The sequence below is a fragment of the Leuciscus leuciscus genome, assembly GCF_965113295.1.
Source record: "Leuciscus leuciscus genome assembly, chromosome: 4".
NCBI lineage: Eukaryota > Metazoa > Chordata > Actinopteri > Cypriniformes > Leuciscidae > Leuciscus > Leuciscus leuciscus.
The window spans coordinates 42,092,297-42,101,830 of record NC_138728.1 but is presented as its reverse complement, the minus strand read 5'-3'; the positions used below and the strand labels follow the sequence as shown (position 1 = coordinate 42,101,830).

The window sequence follows — 9,534 nt, the reverse complement described above, 5'->3', positions numbered from 1 at the left end:
GCTCTCCGGGGCGTGGTCAAATTACTTTTGAATGGCTCCTAATGAGCTCGACTGGAGTCGCTCTCTTTTTATACAGATTACAGAAGCTGATAATATTTGTTTTTTATATAAATTACTTCATTTAAAAGCTGCGATCTCAAGCTTTATGCCCGTGGGTCTGTTTGCCTGTTTGACTGAATTTTCGCGGAGTTATAGATAATTTTCGAACGCGTTTCAAATGGGAGTTTACTGACAGAGAGAAGGCAGAAATAGCATCATGTTAGTTTTTCTTTATTTGTCAAAAAGCAAAACACTTTATTTGTATTGTGAGTATACAGAAAAAAAATAGAAACTGAACAGGATCGATTGATGTATTACACGAAAATGAAAGATCAAAATTAACAGAGCATTTTGTGTTTATTTTTCATTGCTAAAAAAAAAAACGAGCAAAACGCGCGGGCGCGTTTTTGGTCCCCAGAGGGTTAAACCAGCGAGTTACATCGTTGTACGGGAAACGCACCCCTGGTCTCGTCGATGTTACTATGACAAACAAACTCCTTACACAAACATTCACCTGAGATCGTCATCCGTATCCTGTCTCCTGTTTGTTTTACACCCGTCGTTAAGATCCAGTTCCCCTGTCTTCGTTCGTCTTCATCACCTGCACGGAAACCCACTTCAGCTATGTCACCATCTGCATCGTTCAGTCACCATCTGCATCGTTCAGTCACCATTCACTCTCCATTGCCTGATTCCTGCTACTGCTTCACCATACTGCATCAATAAAGACTGTTTTGCACCTACCACCTGTCTGTCCCCTTCTATGTGACAATGACTGTATACGTTTTTTTTGTGTGTTTTTTTGTCATTTAATTATTTGTTTATTACAAATATTTTTTTGTCATAAGTCCTTTAATTATAAACGCACACTTTAATTATAAACGCAACACAATTATAAACGCCCATTTTTCATGAGCTGAACTCAAAGATCTAAGACTTTTTCTATGTACACAAAAGGCCTATTTCACTCAAACATTGTTCACAAATCTGTCTAAATCTGTGTTAGTGAGCACTTCTCCTTTGCCGAGATCATCCATCCACCTCACAGGTGTGGCATACCAAGATGCTGATTAGACAGCATGATTATTGCACAGGTGTGCCTTAGGCTGGCCACAATAAAAGGTCTAGAAAAAGTCTTAGATCTTTGAGTTCAGCTCATGAAAAATGAGGGCAAAAACAAAAGTGTTGCGTTTATAATTTTGTTCAGTATATATATATATATATATATATATATATATATATATATTTATTTTTTTAATGATGTGTTATTTTGTACAATTGGACCCCATAAAGAGAGCAATATGATGCTCAATGATGACCAGGAGTCGAAGTTGAAGTTTGTTCAGTTGACAGAGTTTACTAAAGACTAAGTTCTCCACACTTCTAAAGGTCATAGAAAACGAATAAGAGGATACAACTTATGATACAGAAACACTATTACTTACAGTCAAATGGGTAATCAGTTGACATCATACCCACAAGTTCTGCTTAACAGTACAGATCATACTAGCAACGTACAAATCTTTGGTAAGGGTCACAGGTAAATTCCAGAAGGACTCTTCTCATCTGGGGTGCTGTTGAACTCTATTCCTTTGGCATGGTCACATGTCTCTAAAAATAATAATCAACCACTGCAAGCATAATTAGATGAAACATAGGCGATATTTTCTCCCTACAAGGCTAAGTTTTGTCAAGACTTCACTGGAACAGAAAATGAAAACAACATCCACACAGTGCACAGATATAAACTTCTACATGAAGATGTTATCTTACACTCTTACATCCTCCCTGTGTTGTAGACATGAAGTAGTTTTAATAGACTGCGCTGGTCTCACCACCGACGCAAAGGTGTGTTTGTGTGTTTTGGAGCTCTGAAACTGGCATTGGGCTTTTTTAGTTTTGGCCTTGTAAAACGATACCTTGGCCTTGCTAGTTTATGAACTTGCTTAGCCTAGCTTTACAGATTTAACCAGTGGTTTTGTCTTTGTAGCTTGCAAAATCTAGACGACTAAATTCTGGTGGTACGGTACAAAGGGAGAAGCGATGTGGGGAGAGGACAGTGTTTGAGAAGTGATAACCCAGTGTTCAGAGAATTGGCTATGCAAATCCTGGTAAAAGTAACAGCTTTTGAGACTAAGCATGTGGCCATAAAAGGCAATCTCACACAAATGAAGGTGCTATCTTTCACTCTGTTCAAACTGTAGTTCCCAGCATGCTTTTCCCACGGCCATAAAAACAATCTCACACAAATGAAGGTACTATCTTTCACTCTGTTCAAACTGTAGTTTCCAGCATGCTTTGCCCACGGCCATAAAAACAATCTCACACAAATGAAGGTACTATCTTTCACTCTGTTCAAACTGTAGTTTCCAGCATGCTTTGCCCACGGCCATAAAAGCAATTTCACACAAATGAAGGTACTATCTTTCACTCTGTTCAAACTGTAGTTTCCAGCATGCTTTGCCTGTGACGTATTGGGGTGAGTAAATCTCTTTGAATTAAGTATTATTTTTTTGTTTTTGAGTGAGATGAGAAGAGGAGGAGACTTGTATGTCTTTAAAGGGCAAAATTCACTTTTACATGGTGTTTGAACACACGTGTGTTGGCAGTGTGTACACAACGACCTTATAATGATAAAAATCCACCCACTTCTTTGTTTAATCCCCAAAAATCATAAGCAGTGTCTCAGAACAAGCCATTTGCAGATTCTGTACAAAGTGACGTCATTATTATTATTAATAATAATGGGATGGGAGGGGATGGGGGGGGGGGGGGCTTTGTGGGATTCACTAGACAGCGGCAGACATTTTGTCAAGTTTAAGCTTCAGTTATGTGGCACCGAATAAATGTCATTTTTAGATTGAATTAGATTGATTAGAATCTTTAGATTTAGATTTTTAGACCAACCAAACACTGGCACATGACCAGACCGACCAGACAGTGGCGGAGCCAGAGGGGTGTCCAGTGGGCACTGGCCTCTGACATCTGATTGGCCACCCCAAAATTTAGATTGCTACTTCCAATTGACATCCTTTTGAAAGTAGGGATGTGCACGACTAGTCGACTAAACGGTACAGTCGGCTATGTCTTAACCAAAGCAGTTGAGAAAGAAATCGGATGCATGTCAATATATTGGATTTAATATTGTGCATTCGGTCTTAGAGTGACAGCAGTGGCAGTAGTCTACCTTTGATTAAGTTAAAGTTAATCAAAGATGATAAACTGTCCCTGTGGACTGTTGCAACCGTCTCCTCTTATGGGGCCAGGTGCAACATGTGACTTTGTCTATGTAAGTATTAATTGTATTTATATTATATGTATGCATTAGGGGTGTAACGATACATCGATATGCATCGATATAACGTCTAACGATACGATGCATCGATTCCACACGTAAAATATCGATATACACCTTTATTTTGACACTCTCCACATTCTCACGTAACATCCTTCCGCCAAGGAAAAGGTAAGGAAAATAAAAGCTGAAACATTTTCACGGAACCTTACTAAAGAGCAGCTCGTTTAGTGGTGAGGGAAAAGCTCACTGTATTGCATGTACGTTAATCACAACAACAAAGTTTCTCAGGCGTCTAACGTTATGTCAGCTGAGGAGATTAACGTTACAAAGATTAACCGAGTGCTGTATTATTTATCATAGCAATTACTTGGTTTTGTTTGACTCAGAAAGATGAAATGTGAATGTAAAAAAAAAAAAAAAACTTTAACTTTAACTTTTAAGTTATTATTATTATTAATCAAAACAACCCAGCTGCAGTTGGTCCAGGGGCCCGTTCTTCGTACGTCGCTAACTCAGTTAGCTGGATTTGATTGTTCGCGATTTGGCATGATCTTGGATTGTTTGGTTCTTCGACGCTCATCCTGAACTTGCTGTCATAGCAACAGGTGCGCAATCTTAAACCTGCTCGGGAGCAGAGGCTTATTTCATGTTAACAGGATTAGACTGCGGCTTCATAAGCGGAGCTGATACGGGAAGTCCAGCGCAGCGCGATGGTGCACTTTCAGAGATATATATTTTTTCTCGTGACTCGTGAGATTGTCGTTTACATTATTAATTTGTTGGAAACGCACATTTATGTTCGACTTGTCGGAGTCAGGCTTTAACTACAGCACAAACTGTTTGCATTGCCCTAAGATTATTTGCGAGTGGCTCTTTCCTTTACACTATTGGAGATGCGGAAAACTTGATGGAAAATGCTGTCTGTCGTGTCATTCGGACTTTACCTGGTGCTTTTAGGTTTAAAAAACAGTTGTAGGTTTTTTGTGGCATTTCCAAGCCACTTAAGACCCAATGTTGTAAAGCAGTTTTTTTAAAGCAAATTTTTTTTTTTTGGCTATCATAATTTTTTATGAAGATCATGCAATCATGACCATGCCGATTACAGTATATGTCACTCAGGCTTCACTAACGTGATTGTACCATAGACTATAGCTAGACCATAGACTGCCATCAAGGCCTCAATGAAGGGGATTATGTGAACAGAAAGGGGATTCACAATGTAAATGTGCAGCCCAGTTACTATTGGGATTCTTAATATTCCAGATTAGTAATATTATATCAAATTAAAAAAAGGCAGTTGACTAAAATCTTCCATATCACAAAAGTGAAAGCAAAATGGCCAGGATCTGTGCATGACTTAAGAATGTTCAGAGATTCACATGTATGCACATTATTTGAAAGTGGTAAGGAAAGTTCCACAATTAAATATCAAGCTCACTGTATTACATACACTTATGCTGATCCTAACAGAACTGCATTTTTTCATAGGTGATTATGACATGTTCCTGCCTGCAGACAGGTGTTTTATGACCCCATTCCCTGACCCAAACCAGTTACAATGCAGCTCTAGCCAGGACAAGGGCACACAATGAAATGAACTTTGGCTAACTAAAGGGAAGATTTCAGTGTCTGATAAGTCTGAGGGTTGCACACCTGACAGGGCCTGTGACATTGTTGCATGTGCCATATTACACAACATTGCCAAAAAAAAAAAAAAAAAACACTATTCATTAAATGTTTAATAAAAGACAAATATGCTTAGTTCCTTGAGTTTTATTTCAAATGTTCTTTGTAAAGAAAAGCCAGTGGTCAAGTGCCTGCAACAAGAGATATTAGACACATGCCTCATGCAACAAATAAAAAGGAAAAGTTGTCTATACACTGCCCACCTGTAGGCCTATGTCTCCTCTGTCTGTGCAGACTCTTCTGTAGGCCTTTCTGGAGATCAGAATCATGTTAAGTGTTCAGAAGGGAGATGTGTTTATTTGCAGGATGTGGAATCCTGCAACTTAAATTGATGCCATAAAGCACACAAGTATAAATTAAAGCTGCCGTCGGCAAGTCTGGCAGATTGGGTCGATTAGCCAAAATTTTGAATGTTTACAACTCTCATGCCCCTCCCCACTACCAGCGAGCACCCTCCCATCGAGGTCGTGCTCGTCAGTGCGTCACTGTGCGTGTGTACCTGATTTTCTGTGAACGCGTCCGTCTCTTCAGCATCTATCAACACCATGGACTCGGAGGTAGGCTGCCCTGGCTAATCTATCCATAGATAGCAATAACCGAGGAATTGGAAGCTTGTTAGTAGATTTTCTCTCCGCCATCACGCTTCATGCAATCTCCAGGCGAACTTCAGGCGTGGCGTGTGCATGTGATATTAACGTGCGCGAGTGAGGGGGATCTGTGGCGTGTGCACGACCTGTGATTGACAGTCAGATCTCACACCCCCCTGCGCTGATTGGACCTGATGAAGCGGGAGCGCTGGATTTTTGCAAAACAAATAACACGCTCCAGGTGGAGTTAGAAGCTCGGGTTTTTTTCTAAAACCACCTTATTTATGTTGTTCTGTCGGATTATAGTGTCAATTTCACTGAATATGATCAAAAAAATGTTGCCAACGGCAGCTTTAAGTAAAGTTATTTATGCACTTGCAGGTAGGCTAGTTCCTCCATATGACAGTTATCTGAGAGGGTTTATTCACTGTCCAGTGCAATGGAAACAAATGGACATTACAAAGTCTTATACTTTCTTTCCTTTGGAAAGTTAGAAAATGTCCACTTACTGCACATATTTCAGCCACCACTTTCTTGGGAACAGATACAAGTGTTGGTGTATTATGTAAAAGTGCACAAAAGAGGAAAACATAATGTCATTACAATGAACTACACTCGGGAAAAATGTGATCAATAACTCATGGCAAAATATTTTTACATTAACATAAGTTTATCAGTTTTCACTTTCACAAGTCAAAGCAATTCATCATTACTCAAGATTTAACAGTTGAAATGACTATACGGCCTTAATTTAATGCAGCAAAAAATATTTTACAGTGTAGGCTACTAAGATCTTTTCTTCTTTTTTTCTCAGCCTTTTTCTTGGTTGCTTTTATAAACAGCCAACCATTTATTTAACAGTGCCTTTTATAAAAGAGACTATAATATAGGCCAACTAAAAATTACCATTATGTAGAATATTTTTGTACTTCACTTTTGTTCCCATGTTCTAGTGTGGTGACTCTGACATTACAATGAACAAAGTATTATGCAATTATTAAAAATACAAATATATAGGTTATTAAGTGATAAAAACATCTAACATGGCCACTTCTAATGGATTTAAATTGTCTGCTACTTTTTGCCAGCCCTCTCTCCTGGCTTTTGCAGACTTTGAGGTGTTCCCTGGCGTTTTGATTAAACATTAAAATTCCGAATAAACTTGGACTATTAGTTCTTGCTCTGCTGAGGAGAAAAACTGAGCGCGCTCTTTGGCCACGCTGAACAGCCAATAGCAGCGTTGCTGATCAATGTTTCTACTATCGATACATATCCCCTTTTAACCCAGCGCATGAACGCGCAATTATCTCAGATAACTCAATCCAGCGATACTAATCATATCCGGCAAGTGTGTTCGAAGAACCTAATTAGCCAGATCATGATTAGCACGATGATATCATCTTGGATGTCTCATTTGATCTCGGATGTTTTAAGCAACGTACGAAGAACGGGCCCCAGGTCTGTGTAGAGGTGTCAAAATGATCACATTTTGGGGTCTCCCAGACAATACAGGATAGGAGACAGTTGTATGTGATGGTTTACATTTGTTCACGTTTAGGATCACACAATAATACAATTTTAGAGGTGACGATCCTGCCTTTTAATTGTTTGAAGCTTCCAGAAACAAATCAAACCAAAAACACAACAACAGCAACAACAACAACACACAGTCAGGATGGGGAGCTGTGCCCCTGCATGCTGCATCTCAATTCATCTAAGTTTCTCATACATCTCATCTCATGTTCATAAGCTTGAACCCTATCTTTAAAATACTTCAATAATCAAATTTCATCTTATTTCTATTATTTTATATGTAGTATTTATCAGCAATTAGCCTGGCTAACGTCGGGAACCACATGTTCATTTTCTCGTATTTGAGGCGTGGTTTACGAATGCCCAGAGCCGTTTATTGGGCGCTATGAATGTCTATCAAATGCACCTGTACGTAGCTCATAGCCAATCGCTTCAATTATACCAGATGACGTATGTAGAGCGACAGAAATTCGACGAGGAAAAAGACGATGGGTCATAGATTTATTTGTACACGATGGCGTTTAGCGAATATTACCGTTTGTGCAAGATAAACATGAGGGTAGAAGGTAACGTCGAGTCTGATGCCATGTTGGATCCATAGATATAAACAAACTGCTTTGGTGTCGTCATCATCTTGCTGCTCCCTCCCCGTTCAGTGATTGGTTCCCTTTTTCAGGGGAAAATCTGGTCCATGGTGTCCAGGCTGCCTAGCAGCGTGAATAAAATCGCACTGCGAGCAAGGCAGCATGGGGAAACCCAGGCTAATCAGCAATGCTACCCGCTACTTACCCGCTACTTACCCGAGATTCATCCGCCTTCTGTCTTCATTCGAAGCTCCGTCTGCCTTCTTCAGTCTTCAGCCCTCTTCCTGAGACCTTCCAGCCGCCATCTGAAACAGAGACTCTGATTATTCTTCAGTTAAGTTCCTGTCTGATTATCATCTGCTTGCATACTCACCATATCTCCATCTGGTTCTGTGTTTCTGTTAATAAAGCTACGTTTACTTACCACCTGTCTGACTCCTGTTCCATCCGTGACACAGACATTATGGACGGTTGTAATCCAAAAACAATTCAAAGAGCTGTGGACTTTAACCAGATAGAGAGAGAGAGAGGAGAAAAAAGTCTCATTTCATCAATGGTAAGTTCACTTTAACTCATGTTTAAAAGAATAAAGCTAACTGTAAAATACTTATACTTTATAAAATTAATCTTATTTCATAAATCTATTATTTTGTTTTATTTATCAGCAATGCCATTTCATTCACACACACGTTAGGGCTGAACGATTAATCGCACTTAAATCGAGATGGCTTATCGTGATTTTAAAATCGCAAAGGCTGCGATTATTTAATTTTTTATGCGCAGCTTGTCATTGATGTACGGCTTTGTAAACACTGCTCCATCTGAAAGCACTGAGTTTGAGTCACTTATAAAGTGCATTTGAAAAAACAACACGCGTCAAACATCTTTCCAAACCATGAAGCATTTATGAACCTCTTGTCCAACAACAGACAACATGTAATAACATGCATTTACTCCAAACTCACTTCATAATGACAGTTGAGCATCCCTCTGTGAGATGATGTGCCTTACACAGAATAAGGCAGTTGTGTATTTATAAGTCATGTTTAATCAAAGCGTTTCAATCTTCTGTTTATTCAGCTACAGCGATAGGGATTTCCTGGAATGATGCGCATTATTGTACTTCTGCGGCGGGGCATATTTATCGTGTTTGCGTGAGAGCGCCCTCTGGCGTTCAAATGGGGCAGTATTTACTACCGATCAGCTGCACTCCACTGACAAGCTGCGCATAAAATAATCGCAGCCTTTGCCAAATCACGTGCGGTTTTATTGCGATATAATCGTTCAGCCCTAATGGACGTTGCTGTACAATCTGAAAGCCAACAACATGGGGTCATTAACATGCAATAATAATAAAAAAAAATTCAATTCCTTATAACACACAAACATAAACACTCCGGAAACGGATGGTCAAAAGGTCACATAAGAAAACCTGCTGGTCATAAAAGGCCATAAAATAAAAAGTGACACAATGACCCGCATATAAACTACTTAAGATCAATAATGATTGTGTACATTGTGAATTAATTTAATAAACTTAGTTACCTAACTTTCTTGGTAGCCTTCAGTAATTTAATGTCTCTGAGAAAATTATTCATATAATCAGTTGACCCAATGTTTACTTTCTTCTCTGACACTATATCAGTCAAAGCTCGGCTTTAGGAGGGGAAGAGAGTGATGGAGAGATGATGATGGTTTATTGAAAATCAAGTATTTTAAGTCACCATTATGTTGATCGGTGTTTGCTTTAGGTGGGCTCTTGACACTTAATTTATTCACATTAGCTTTTCTCTTTCTGGTGTATGTG

General features: G+C 39.2%; 1 long non-coding RNA gene across 1 annotated transcript; it reads left to right on the top strand.

Moving 5' to 3' along the window:
• The first annotated feature begins 5,376 nt into the window (after positions 1-5,376).
• Positions 5,377-6,494, top strand: LOC309496194. The gene is made up of 2 exons (XR_014205050.1): positions 5,377-6,302; positions 6,338-6,494. It is a non-coding gene; the product is annotated as an uncharacterized lncRNA (long non-coding RNA).
• The last annotated feature ends 3,040 nt before the right edge of the window (positions 6,495-9,534 follow it).